Below are 12815 nucleotides of genomic sequence, written 5' to 3'. Positions count from 1 at the left end.
GATGTTAAAAACCTGTTTACTTCTATACCCCATTCTGAAGGACTTAATTTATTTTATGATGCAGTCAGAGAACTAACCCCCTTAAGTGACACAATGCTGAATATTTTGATGGCCACTATGGAATATATTTTGAATAATAATTACTTTATGTTTGAAGGAGAATTTTTCAAACAAGTTAAAGGGGTAGCTATGGGTGCCAGCTGCTCACCCATATATGCCAATGTAGTCCTATATATATGGGAGAAAAACATGTTTTTGGCTCAAAATTCCCAGAGGACTGGCTAGCCTATTATAGATACCCTGATGATGTCTTTATTTTATGGAAGTCTGCTAAAAAGATAGATGTATTTTTGAATTATCTAAATAGTGTTGGTGACACTTTCCTTTTTACAGGAACTGAATTTGAAAACAGTATAGATTTTTTAGATATAACTTTGTTTAAAGATAAAACCCACAGAAGGTTTGGTTCCAAAATGTTTAGAAAGGAAACTTTCTCTAACAACTACCTGGATAACCAGAGTAACCACCCAGGACATATGAAGAGAAACATTTTTAAAAGACAGTTGATACGGGCAGCTAGGATGTCTTTGGATTTGGATAGCTTTTTGACAGAAGTAAACACTATCATAGACATGTTTAAAGAAAGAGGGTAACCCCAGGATTACCTAATGACAATAGTCCAGGAAGTAAAATCACAATGGGGTAATAAATACAAACCCCTCTTAAACAACAGTGGTTCGGCTACACATGATAAAGTACCCAAAAGCAAATTAAACTTTCAAAGAAGTATGATACTACCCTATGGTATGGGTAGTCAGGAAGTGAAACATATACTAACAAAAAATTGGATAATCTTTAAATGTAATCCTGATATTCTTGAACACATTGGACAAGTTCCCAGTTTTGTTTATAAGATAGGTAAAAACTTAAAATGGCTATTTGAACATGAGTTATTATACCACCAGGTACTAGACAAAGGGACAACAAAATGTGGGGCATGTCGACAGTGCTCATTTATTATGGAGAACCAGACTGTTGCTTTGGAACATGTACCTTCAGAATTATGTTGAAAAAGGGCAATTGTGGTAGCAGGGGTATTGTTTTTTGGCCTTGTGTACCATATGTGGTTATTTCTATATAAGGAAAACAGAACGTAGCCTTAGGAAACGTATTTATGAACATCTATATGCTGTTAATAAAGCCAATACAAATAATGCCCTTTATAAGCATAGTTTAGTTTGTAAAGGTATTAGTAGGTTCATATTTGGGATTTTGGACATTGTAGTTCACAATATAAGAGGAGATTGGTGGAAACAAGCCTGGAGATCAGAGAACTACCTTGGCAGCTAAAATGAAATGCCATGGTACCTCCAGTTATGAAAGACAAGAGCACTATTGACCCCTTTCTCAAAAAAACGTGCTCTTACTTTATAAATACTATTCTTAACAGAACATACGTTCTCTTATATATATGTTTTTTAAGTCAGAATTGATTTTATGTTTTGTATTTCTCACAGGATGTACCATTTTTAAGCTTGATTTACTTTATTTAGAATTGTTACATGTCTTTTATTGCTTTGTACCTTTAAGTGCTTCCATACTTAATTATTCTAATTAGTAACATATTGTTATATAAAGGATTCAGTTACTAGTAGCATTTGTTCTGATGAAGTCTCTTACAACTTGAGACGAAAGCACAACCTTTTGTATGTTTTATGTTAATAAATAGTTTTACTTGCCTTTGGATTTTTTGGATACTACTGGCATTTGTATTGGATGTAGCACAGTCGTGCGGGATCAGTTACTTGCTCGGGATGGCTTTTTATGTTTTTTTGGTACTCTTGTTTGAGCCATCTTTTTGACATACTGCTTTTTTAAAGAATGAAAATAGAAAATAAGAGGAGTGCAGCAGACTGCGAATTAAAATGATAACACAGAGAAAGTGGTATGATTTAATGGGTCTACTTCACATAACCGAATGCTCAAATGTTCAAAATTCATATGGCTGAGACCATATGATCGAGCATTTGAATGTTCGAAAATGTGAATTAGACCCGTAAAAATGAAAAAACACACATTAAACTGTGTATACCACACCCCCGCTACTTAAATATACCAACTCTGAGATCGCACTACAGCGAGAACAAGGGAAATCTCCTGGTCTGCACTGTATGCGATTTCCCGTTCAGAATGTCGGTATTTCAAAACTTCGAACATATGGTCTGCGATCATATGGGTTTCAAAGTTTTGAATTTCGGCATTCTGGAGGGGACCTGATTTAATAAGTCTAGAAATTTCAGTTTAGCTTTTTTGCACATACTGATATCTTAGAAAAATAGCTATGGCTGGAACTTTTGCATTTACTCTGTCAAGGCAGTCTCCAGCTATTATCAGAAGGTATCATGACATAACTTATGGGTCTTGTGGAGCATCCAACATTTTCAGGATTGTACTGTTGTGCTCATATCTGGCTGCAACTAAGAAAATCAATTGTACACTGAGATTGACTTGTTTGCAATATTTTGTTTCTTTTTCATTAAAAGGCATACTGCATCTTCATTTCACAATATAATTCCTAAACAGGGGAGCAAGGTGCATTTATAATGGTCATTACAATTAAGTGGAAGCAAGTCTTATGAAATAATGATATTTTATTCAGTTCTGTAAATGGAAATTAACAAGCCATTAACTTAATTTGAATAGCTTGTATAATTATTATAAAAGTAATTGCACAAACCCTAGAGACAAACAGCTCCTGCTCTGATGATCATGAAAATAAAAAGATGTGGAGCCATCAGTTTTGGAGACGGTAAGGTTGCACTGAAAAGGAAACTGTTTTATAGGACCCTGTAGTATATTTCTACTCGATAAACTGTTTTAATAATCTAAAGCTTTCAGCTGTTAGAACTGTTCAAACCTCTCAACTGTAGAGATTTTTGCAGAATGTCCAGATTTTTGCCTCATATTTTTGGCCTATTTTTCATGAAATTGTGGTTTTCTGGCATATTAGTGGCAAATCATTAAAGATCAAAGTTAGGAAATAATGACATTTGAGTTTCAGACTTCATACCCTTCAGAAAATTCATGCTAACCTGTTATTCTATCAATTTTCTAAGTTTGTAAGAGCAATATTTAAAAATTGCTCTTATTTTTGGGCATTTGCCCCACTTTTATTTATGTCTTTGTCCAGATTTTTTGCTCTAAGAGGTTGAGAGGTATGTAACTGTTGTATATAACTGTGACTTATATTCTATAATTCTCCACTGTTTCCAAATCCATTATCATATCTAATAGTTTGTTCCAAGTATTCTATAACTACTCTAAAAGTAACTCCTCATTTTTCTAACTTTTCACTCGTTCCTTTCAAATTCTTTGCATTCTCATATTTCCCTAGGACAGTGTACAGTTTAGTTTGAGATATTTCTTGTCATTTTTGCATCTTGTGAAGTAACTCAAATTAATAAAAAATGATGACATCTGTCAGCTCCATTGTGTAGGTTGGGAGAGCCCTGACGACAGTCCACACAATCTAGGATCAATTACAAGTCTTGAAGTTGGAGCAGCCAGCTGGAGGTGGAAATAGAATGAGGGAGCTGGGGCATTCACTTCTCTTAGGGTGGGAAGGGGGGTTGAATACCAAGGAATGTATACTCTGTTCCAACTCTTCAATAGAGACCTATATTTATCTTAAGTGGGTGAGCAGTGTGTCTGTGGGCCTACACATTTATAGAAGGAAGTGATAGACCTTGTAATATTTATTGGATGACCAACCCCAGAAGTGTCACTGGACTTGTTTGGTGAAATGAATGGGCCCAGTAAGAAAACCCTGTGACCTCAGTGAGGCAACAGCACCATTCCTAGAACTTGAATCTAACTCTGAGGGGGAAAATTGGCCAGCAAGGGCGTCCTCTGATAGACAATGAATTAATTAATAGAGTCACTGTGTGCAAATGCTTGACAGATGGCAAATAAGAAAACTAATATCTGCAAGCAAAATCATTTCTAAATAAGATGTATGTTTTTGGGTATTGCTATTCCAACATTTCTCAACTAAAATTCAAACTTTGTATAATAAAAATGATCACAGTCGCCATATTTCTTTCTTTTTTGTGCTTTTTTTTCCTGCTGGACATGACAAAAACGAAGCCCCTACCTATTTTCCAGAACCATTCATTCCACCTGAACTGGATATTTCCCAGAAAGTGTGACAGCCAGTCTGGGAAGGCTGCTATAAAGAAAGAAAGCCTTAGCAGTGTTTTGAGCTCTCACTGGCTTCCCAGTAATGAGGGTGGGTTTGATATGGCCCAAACTGCCTGCTACTGGTAGGGAGCACGTGATCTGCATCTCTGTAAAAGCCATTATGCCCTTCTAGTGTGAGTGTGTATTCCCATGCACCTTTGATGAGGGCTACCACATTCATGACTCGGTGGCTGAATGCCCACCTCTGGGCCATGGTTTGCTTTGCCAGTCCTCCTTCAAGGGATTGTAGCATTAGACAATCTCAGACTGCCCACTCCTCTGAGAGCAGTCATGTCCATTTTCAACAAGCCAGCTCCACGAGATGTCCAAACCACTAACTGAAATTAGATCCCCTGGGTTGTAGTCAGGGTTTTAGCCCTCTGTGCCAGTGTGGATGGCTACAATCACCATATTTCAACTATTTTCATTCACTACAATGCAGACCAAAGTTTGTGATGTAGAAGTAGCAGTAAGATATTTTATGCATCTATGAAATTAATGACCACTGGTTTTGATGTTTGACTGAAGATGTCAACTAAATGCATGTTTTACCTAAGTAGATATCTTATTCTTTATAACTTGCCCATGTAGTTTCTAGACACTTGTTAAGACTTACATATTCGGATTTATTTCCAGTTAGTTTGATGCTGAAAATGAGGCTGCCTCGGAGTAACAGCAAATGCATATCTCAGTCTCAGACCACACTGAACAGAAACGTGCAACAAACACAGTTCTACACCAAAGCCACACCATCTCACTCTAGAGGAACGGTTACAGTGACAGGCTATAATATACTATATGCATACAACAATACATGCTATAATAAAGTAAAACCAAGGAGGACTAATTTATTTGCATTCCGCTGCATTTTTATGGATATTACAAAAACACTTTCCAGTAAGCCTCTAACAATTCTTAAGACTTTATTTACTGTTATCAAATTTAATATACTCTCTACATTTGAGATGCACTCATTTGTCTCAGGAAGGTAGAACTGTGTTTAATCACTTCAATAAGAGTCTATCTCATTATACACACATCTTGTTTTTTTTTTTTTTTTGGACTCCCTGACAAATGATGAGGCTTCTCTTTTTAAACTCTAAATAATTTTCTATTGTTTTGTTTACATTTATTTACTCTAATAATCTGGAAAAGATCCTTCTTTCATGAATAAAGTATGACCCAATAAAGGAGAAAGAAAGTCAAAACAAGGAAATAAAAATATTATATCCTAAGAATGAAATGACAGTCATGAAGAAATTATATAAAATAGAATACTGCTTGCATAAAACCAAACATACATTTACATTTTGGGGAATGATAAAAAAAAAAAAATCTGTATGGTACCATCTTGGAATGGAAACCATTTTACTATGGTAGTTTCTTCTTATTTTATATTATAGCATCACAGCATGAACATCAGAATGAATCAGGCTATGTCTGGGACAGAAGAAAGGTTTCTAGCAAGTTGGGAATTTTAACATGGCCGTCTTCCAAGTTGCAGTATCCTCCCAAAAGCAGTAAACCTTTCTAATTCTTAGACTGCCACATTGGTGAGATTAGCAGAGGCCACAGTGTGGGAGGCAGTCTCACTAGTACAGCTATATGCTAACACAGCAGTCCGGGGGAGTGACTAATGTTAATTAGCCATGAGCTATCCCCTCAGAGATGCCACTGGCTACTTTTTTTATGCTGCCAAACAAATCAGAGAATCTCTTGGGAGTGTAAATTTTCCATTTTAATGGAAAAAAGTGAATTCTGTTAAACGGTTGAAGTCACCTCATCTCTCCTGTTGAAGCAGATGAGGTTCTGGTAACCAGTAAAAAAAAGCTGCACAAACTCACACTCCAAAATAAGAACCTAAAGCACGGACAGTTCCACAGCTCACCATAATCCACACCAGCAAAGTTGCCAAAGAATGTAAGATCCAAAAGGTAAAATAATTTATTGTAAAAACAGTAAAACTTGAGTTCTTTAGAGTAAAGAATGTAACAAACTTCCTGAATTTAAACACAAAAGCACAGGAAAAGGTAACCAAAGGGTGTTTGAATTTAAAGGTACAGTAACATCATACCAAAACCAAAAATATTTATCAAAATTACATAAGTAACATGTTGAAAAATATTATATATATTCTAGATGAGTTTGCAAGTTTATGCAATTTTTAATGTTTACTAAAAAGAAGTTATGTACTCACCATAACGTTCCATCTGAGTAGGTAACTTCATTTCTCAGCAACCTGTGGGTTACGGATCCGATACGGATCCGAGCCAGCAGCATATCAAGCTAAAGATCTGAGCTCCAAGCTCCTCCCCCTTTCCCATACTACCCTGCAACCTCCTTCCAATCCTCAGATCGCGTTTGCCACCTGCACAAAATAACAAAACAAACTAACAACCTGAGAAATCTGACTCAAAGACAAAACAAAACTCGAGCATCCAAACCTCGAGCTCAGCTAAATAACCATCCAGTTTAGGGGGAAGGAGGGAGGGACGGTTGCTGACAAATTAAGTTACCTACTTAGACGGAATGTTATGGTGAGTACATAACTTCTTTATCTGAAGTAGTTAACTTCCTTTGATCAGCAACCTGTGGGACAGAGTCCCCAGCTACCCAAAATCTTGGGAGGCCCTCAAGGAAGAATATTCCGGAGCACTGCAGAGCCAAAAGCAGCCCTTCCTCTAGACACCAAATCTAGTTTATAATGAGAAATAAAGGTGTGGGAGGATGCCCAGGTAGCCGCTGAACAAATGTCATCCAGGGAAACTCTAGACCAGAATGCATCAGACGTTGCCATAGAACGTGTAGAATGAACATGAACTCCCATTGGTTCTGGCAAGTCAGATTCTCTATATGCTAAGGGGATACAACTCGAAATCCACCTGGCAAGAGTCACTTTAGAAATTGGTTTCCCTAGAAAAGGAGACGAAAAGTTGGTCAGATCTATAAAAGACAGCCATCCTGTGTAAATAAAAATGTAACTGTCTGTGAATATCCAGTAAATGAAGTTTATACTCCCCTTTGTTCTGGTAATTAGGGAAAAATACCGGCAAATTAATGGGTTGATTAATGTTCGTCTCGGAAGCAACTTTAGGAAGAAAGGAGGGATTATTCCTGAGAGATACCCTGTCCTTGTGAAATACAAGGTATGGAGGTTTGATACAAAGAGCCTGAAGCTCCGACACTCTCCTGGCTGAGGTAATGGCTACCAAAAAGGCTGTCTTCCATGACAAGAACTTCAGATCAATGGAAGCTGCGGGTTCGAACGGAGGTGCGACTAATGCCTGGCCAAGGTCAGGTCCCATGGTGGGGATGGATTTCTAATAGGAGGTCTCAAAAGAAAGGTACCTTTTAGAAAGGCCTTACAAATTCTGGTAGCAGCGAGAGAACCAAAGTTGTCCCCAATATGGAAATGGGAAATAACAGCCAGCTGAACCTTTACATTTGATGAACTGGCCCCCTGCTGAAAAATATGAGACAAGAATTCTAGAACCGCTGGAATAGGAGCAGTAAATGGATCCAAGTTCTTACGTGAAGACCAAATGGAAAAATGTTTCCATTTACTATTGTAAATCTCTTGGTAGAGGGTTTATGTGCCACCACCAGAATGGACTTTACTAGGGAAGAGATACCGGGAGTCCTGGCAACTAAGGGAACTGGATCAGCCAAGCTGAGAGCTTGAGCTCGTCCAGGTTCGGAGGGGCCATTCCCGAGGGGTGAGAGATCAGATCCGGAATGGGATCCAAGATCCAGAGAGGAGCTATGAGATGAGTCTGTAGGCAGGGGAACCAGACTTGACGAGGCCAGAATGGGGCTATGAGGATAATCTTGCTCCCCAACCGATGAGCTTTCTGCAAAAATGTTGTCATCAGCGGAAGTTGCTGGATATGCATAAAGAAGACCAGGTGGCCAAGCATGGACTGGAGCGTCTCTGGGGGCTTCCCCTAAAGGAGGAATTAGAGTGAAAAACTCACTGCACTTCGTGTTGGAAGGTGATGCGAGGAGATCGCAGCAAGGCTGACCCCACTTGAGGAAGATCTGTTCTGCTATGGAAGAATTCAGAGACCACTCGTAAGGAGAGAGGATAGTTCTGCACAATTTGTCCGCCAGAATGTTGGACCAACCCAGAATGTACATCACTAACAGGAAGCAGTTGGTGGAGCTCACCCATTCCCAAACTCTCTTGGCTTTTCGGCAAAGAGGGTAAGACCTGGTTCCCCCCTGTTTGTTGATATACCAGACCACTGACATATTGTCTGACTGGATCGCAATAGTCCCCGGAGGAAGAAAGGCATGAAGGGCCTGCAAAGCTAAAAGGGCTGCCCTCATCTCCAGTACATTTATATACAGAATGGTCTCTGTCTGAGTCCACGTGCCTTGGACAGTCCTGCCCGCCCAATGTCCCCCCCCCCACCCTAGGCTGGAGGCATCCATGGTCACTGTGGCCTGGGGTAGGGGCATAACAAAAGGTTGTCCTTCCCGAAGGGCTTGGGATTGGAGCCACCACATGATGGAGTTCCTGCAAACCCTGCTGAAGGGAATCGGCAAGTCTAGTGGATGGTGTAGAGTGGACCACTGGACTTGCAAAGTCCACTGTAGAACCCTCATGTGCAGATGAGTGTAAGGGATCAAACTGATCGCTGCCACCATGGACTCCAAAGCTCTCAAGACTAACTCAGCTGGGGGAGCAGGAGACTGAAGAGCTAGTACATGCAGAGTCATGCTGTGAAGTCTGTCTGGCGTTAGGAAATCCTTGGACTGAAGGGAATCTATTCTGGCCCCTATAAAGTCTATAACCTGAACAGGTTGGAGGAACGACTTCTTGACATTTATAGTGATCCCCAACTGGGATGATAAACGGAGAAAGAAGTCCCTGGCTAGAGAGAGTAGATGCCTGGCGAGGGTGATGAGGAGCCAGTCTTCTAGGTATGTGAAGACCTGTATGCCCTGGAGCCTCAGGTGGGCCGCTACAACTGCCATGACCTTGGTGAACACCCTGGGGGCTGTGGTGAGACTGAAGGGTAGGACCCTGAAATGGTAATGACTGGCTCCTAGCCAAAAGCGGAGAAACTTCCTGGACCATCTGTCCATGAGAATATGGTAGTACGCATCCTTGAGGTCTATGGAGCACATCCAGTCCTCCTCCTGCAAGAGGGGCAGGAAGGATTGAATCGTGACCATCCAGAATTTCTCCTTGGCAATGAAAAGGTTCATTGTGGACAGGTTGAGGATTGGCCTTAAGTCCCCCATCTTTTTTGGCATCAGAAAGAACCTGGAGTAAATGCCTAATCCAGACTGGTCTGGGGGTACATGCTGGATGGCTCTTTTTTCTAACAGCTTTTTTATTTCCAAAGCTGCCGCCTCCCTTTGAGTGTGTGGAACATATGGGAGGTGTCTTGAGTAAGGGGGCTTGTTTATAAAAGGGATTGAATAGCCTCTGGATATTATCTGAAGCATCCAGTGATCTGTCATGATGGACTCCCATTGAGCCAGGTCCCTCGAAAAATACCCCCCGACTGCCTCCAGAGAGGATCAGTCGAGCAACCCTTCAGGGCTGCTACGTGGGTCGGTCGGAAAAAGGTTCCCATGACCCAAAGTTCTTTGATCCCCCTCTGCCTCTGGGCCGGTGTCCACCTTGTCCCTCCTCGGCCTCTGGGGAGAAGGGGTCCTGAGCATACCAGGCTTGCTGAGATTTCTGGTACCACATCTTCTTCTGCCCTCGCTGGTTCCTGGGGAAAGACCTGTGAGGATTTGAGAAGCGGATTCCGATGGCTGACAGCATTTTCCCGTCTTTCTCGCTTTGGACCAGTGTCTCATGGATGGTCTTCCCGAACAGGGTAGACCTGTCAAAGGGTGCATTCACGAAGGATGCCTTGAAAGGTTCAGAGAAATCACAAAGCCGAAGCCAGGTATTATGCCTTAAGGCAATACCGGACCCGCTAGCTCTAGCAGTTCCTTCCATGGCATGAGAGAGTAGCCGCATAGACATATTAGACACTGATTTGAGAGTGGCCATATGAGCCGAGAAAGTCCGTTTATCCTCGGCTGACATGGACTCTGGGGGAGACTCAGCGTACTCTTTAACCAGGTCCCACTGCAGTCTAATTACATGGGCCAAGTAATTCAGCACCCTAATAGAGAAGGTAGCTGAAGCAAACATCCACTTTCCAATACGGTCCATTGCCTGAGACTCCTTGTCAGGGGGGTGTACTGAAGAACTGTCCTGAGCTAGTTTCTTTTTGGTGGCTGCCACCACCACCATGGCATCTATGCTCCACGAAGCTTTGTCTGCAGCAGGGCCCAGAATCTTGTTGGGCCTCCTGGGGATCGGCTCTACAGTGTCCGGTTCCTTCCACTCCCTGGTGGTAATCAGGTCGACCAGGTGGTCGGCTGTGGGAGGACACCCAAGAGGTAGATGGGCCTGTGTCGAACACCTCCAGGAATACCGACTCATCCAAGGAAGGTTTTTGGCAGACCACAACCCCCTTTGGTGGAGCATTTCCATAATGTCTCCGAAGGAAACGTCATCGGGGGGGGTCACCTGGGAGAACCTTCCCCTTTCTCCGAATCGGTATGCTCGGTGAGGGACTCAGGGGAGTCCAAGTGCCTCCTTTTGCACAGGCATTTGTGAAGAATCTCCTCGGGGGGACTGTCCGACGGAGGTTCACCAATGGATTCATGTTCCTCCAGGGGAACTGGCTGGGGCATCAACAACACAGGCTGTCCCCTGGGACTGGATGATGGAGGACAAACTGAGATGCGAGGGAACGGGGGCGGACCCTGAGAAAAGAGTGAGGGTCTCGATCCTCTAGAGAGAACCCTCTCCACAACATCGAATGCCAATGGGGAACCGGCCTCTCTGAGACAGGTGTCCAGTATCCTCGGATCTGACAAAGGGATCGGTGTCAGAGCTGAAGTGCTCAGACCCAAGTGGATGGTGTGCTCTGACCACAAAGGAGCTGAAAACACACTCGCCCCCTCAGATCCAATGCCTGGCTCTCGGCCCCGAGAGCTCGGATTCGAAAAGGGATCCGATAAGCTCGAGGGCATGGCTGGTGTCGAGGTAGCAATAACCATCGGTGCCGACTCCCTGACTCGGAGGCTCCTCGGATCCAAAGACTCCGAAATACGGTAGTGGATCAGAGAATGAGCTATCGGGGAAAACAGTGGAGCTGAACTCCCCCCCAGAGGGGAGGGGCAGCAACACTCCCATCTGCAGCTGAGTTTAGTAGTTTTCTGGCTTTCAGCCATACCCTCACACACACGCACACCTAAAGTGAAAAGAGGTATAGAGATTATCAAGGATAAGAGGGGGATAGATTATTTAAGAACAGAACTAATATCTAAATGTATAGAAATATACTACACATACACACACACACACACAGCTAACAATTATACTACCCAAATATTTTTAGAAAAATATAAGAACTAGCTACACTCGCCTGGAGCTCGAAAAATCCCATGCTTGGCAAAGCCGCACAAATGAGATCTGGGGATTGGAAGGAGGTTGCAGGGTAGTATGGGTAAGGGGGAGGAGCTTGGAGCTCAGATCTTTAGCTTGGTATGCTGCTGGCTCTGATCTGTATCGGATCCGTAACCCACAGATTGCTGATCAAATGAAGTTAACTACTTCAGATCAAATGTTTGGTTGATGTTCTTGTACCTTTAAAGTTAAACTTGGTTACTTTTTATTTATTTATTTGACATTTGTTGACTGGGAAAGTCCCACTGAGCTAGAGCCCTTTTTCAGTGGAGGCCAGAGAAAAGTCCCACAGTACAACAAGCAAGGTTACAATATATAGCAATAATAAGAACAATGCAGAGAGAGTGGAGTTTGGTACTCAAGTAGGTTATACAAGTGTATCAACACAAGTAAATGCACATAAACAAAAATAAAAAAAAAAAAATAAATAAAAATATTTGATTTCAAATGCATGATGAAGTAAGGTAAAGAAGTTGGTAAGATACATATTCCCAGGCTTTTGTTTTTAAATTCAGGACGTTTGTTACATTCTTCTCTTTGATGAAGACCTTTTTGACTTAGGGACGAAAGCGCTCAGGTTTTACTGATTTTTACAATAAATGAAGTATTTTACCTTTTGGAGCTTACATTCTTTCTCTGGTGTGGATTATTGTGTGCTGTGGAACTGTTCCTGCTTTGGGGTCTTATTTTGAAGTGTGAGGTGCAGGTAAGTTCATTGAAGATGTAGACATGAAGGAGTGTTAGTGTATGGACATATATGTGCATGTCTGGTGAGGGCATTAGCAAAGTTACATGAATGTGTATGTGTGTGCATGTGTGTGCGTGTGCGTGTGCGTGTGCGTGTGTGTGTGTGTGTGTGTGTGTGTGTGTGTGTGTGTGTGTGTGTGTGTGTGTGTGTGTCTGTGCATGTGTGATCACCTAGGGATTTGAGGGTCTAGATGTATGTGCTTATGCTGGAGACTGCATGTGTGTGTGTGTGTGTGTGTGTGTGTGTGTGTGTGTGTATGTGTGTGTTTGTGTGTGTGTCTGTGTGAGTATGTATCTGCTTGTGTGATCAGCTATAGATTTGATGGTCTGGATGTATGTGCAT

At 41.8% G+C, this 12815-nt stretch overlaps 1 protein-coding gene across 1 annotated transcript in view; it reads right to left on the bottom strand.

Moving 5' to 3' along the window:
* SLC12A5 (solute carrier family 12 member 5) overlaps nt 1-12815 on the bottom strand; it is a 1753644-nt gene that overhangs the window by 322970 nt on the left and 1417859 nt on the right. The window lies entirely within an intron of this gene.

The sequence above is a fragment of the Protopterus annectens genome, chromosome 12.part0 (genome assembly GCF_019279795.1).
Source record: "Protopterus annectens isolate FY-2018-M chromosome 12.part0, PAN1.0, whole genome shotgun sequence".
Taxonomy (NCBI): Eukaryota; Metazoa; Chordata; order Ceratodontiformes; family Protopteridae; genus Protopterus; species Protopterus annectens.
The sequence above is the reverse complement of the archived record's forward strand: the minus strand, read 5'-3'. Positions and strand labels throughout refer to the sequence as shown.